Genomic DNA, 1,844 nt, shown 5'->3' on the forward strand with positions numbered 1-1,844 from the left:
AGCCCTAGACAAAACTTCAGGAGGCTGGCCTGCCTACCCAGAAAATCCTTCATGGATTCCAGGTCAGGGAAACCTAGGGCAGGCACTGTGCCTGCTGTATTTCAGCATTTATATTAAACCATGAGAGCCAGGCCACTTGGCTATTAAACAACAATAAGAAGAAGTCGAACAAGCTAATAACCAAAACATTAACTTGTCAATTTCAGTGTTAACCTAGAGCTTTGGACAGTGGGTGGATCCTCAGACTGACTCCTTTATTTTTCAGGCTGTACCTGGCTTTTCTCAGCGCTTTCTGTGGTGCAATACAACAAAACTGTCAAGGGGCTAGGGAGATAGCTCAGTGGTCTAAGCTTGCCCGTGGCAAGTGCAGGGTTCTGGATTTGATCCCCAGTGCTCCAAGCTGTGAAACCGGGCATGGTGGCGCATGTCTGTAATCCTAGTGCTGGGGCACCTGCTTAGGCAAGTGCAGGGACTGAGGTTGGATCCCACGCACCATGCTGTGCAGGCCCTGCCCCCAGACACCCTGAGAGGGCCACCAAGCCTGGGCATTGTGGCACATGCCTGTAATTCCAGCACTGGGGAAGCTGAGACAGGAGGATCACTATGAGTCTAAGCTGTGTAGGGAGACCCTGTACCAAATAAACAAATAAATGATAAAAAAATTAAAAAGAAAACTGTCAAATGAACAAGCCATGAATAAAGTCCATGCTCACCAGGTTCCCCACCTGACTTCATTTTTCAGCCCTCTCACCTCCTGTGTCTCAGAGCTTCCCAAGCAGCAAAACTAGAGCCTAACTTCGCAGGGAGAGGTGCCCTGTGGACATGGTGACAGAGAGGCTCTGGGGGCGGGACACAAAATTTTCCTTCCTGATGGGACTAGAAGCTTCCAGAGGCCCAGCAGAAGTCTCAGAAGTAAAGGCAGAAGGATTGAGTGGGGTCTTTACAGCACTGTACAGACAACAACTCTCTTTTCCCTCAGCTAAGGGGTCCGAGGTGACACTGTCCATCCTGCTCACAGCAAACACAAGGAGTTTAGTAAGTGCCATGCCACCCCCAACAGCTCAACAAAAAGGGTCTGAGGTTTCTCCCTAAACTAAATCTCCGATTTTATGTACTCTAGGCTTTTTTCTAAATTGCAACTGCTGTTGTTGGATTCCACATAAACAGGAAGTCAGAGACACATAACAAGTATTTCACATCTAATATCAAGATGAAGCATCTGTAAACCACAAATTTTGGACAAATGATATCCCTGGCATTGAGTATCTTATCAGTCTGTCTGCTAGGACACGAATGACTCATTCCCAGTGGGCAAGACAGAGGCTTCTGAAACTTCCAACTAAGGGACAACATGTGTAGTCTATGATAGCAAAATCTAAGATGAGAGCTAGGCGTCATGGCACACTCTTGTAATCCAGCTGTGAGAAGATGAAACAAGGAGGATTCAACAGTTCAAGTCCCACTTGTGCAATTTATAGAGATCCTGCCTCAAACCCAGAAAGCCCCTGGGTTTGGTCTCTAGTACCAGAAACAAATAAAGCTGTTGTGAGAAGTGAGAACACAAGTCCCAGGGAATCGATAATGTGTTAAAATCAAGTAAGCATATTATTTATTTTGAGAGAGAGGCTTTTACTGTATAGTTCTTGCTACTGTCCTTGAACTTTTTTTTTTTTTTTTAATAAAGAACACTTCATGAATTTGTGTGTCATCTGTATGCAGGAGGCTTGCAAATCTTCTATTATTCCAATTTTAGTATATGTGATGCCCAAGCAACCACTGCCCTTGAAATTACTATGTAGGCAAGGCTGGCCTTCAACAAACAGCAATACTCCTGCCTCAGCCTC

The 1,844-nt window shown here is 45.4% G+C and overlaps 1 protein-coding gene and 1 non-coding gene across 4 annotated transcripts in view; both read right to left on the bottom strand.

Annotated features, from left to right (window-relative positions):
- The window catches only part of Fam234a (family with sequence similarity 234 member A), a 51,386-nt gene that overhangs the window by 28,221 nt on the left and 21,321 nt on the right, over positions 1–1,844 (bottom strand). The window contains exon 2 of one of the 3 annotated variants that reach the window (XM_023711637.1): positions 562–584. The exons of the other annotated variants lie outside the window; for them this stretch is intronic. The gene's annotated coding sequence lies outside the window, so the exon portion shown is untranslated. The remainder of the gene's footprint in view (positions 1–561; positions 585–1,844) is intronic. 3 annotated transcript variants of the gene reach the window in all.
- LOC111815809 lies at positions 1,675–1,777 on the bottom strand. The gene has a single exon (XR_002820443.1). It is a non-coding gene; the product is annotated as a U6 spliceosomal RNA (small nuclear RNA).

This window comes from Octodon degus, unplaced genomic scaffold, assembly GCF_000260255.1.
Source record: "Octodon degus isolate 3935 unplaced genomic scaffold, OctDeg1.0 scaffold00021, whole genome shotgun sequence".
NCBI classification, from domain to species: Eukaryota; Metazoa; Chordata; class Mammalia; order Rodentia; family Octodontidae; genus Octodon; species Octodon degus.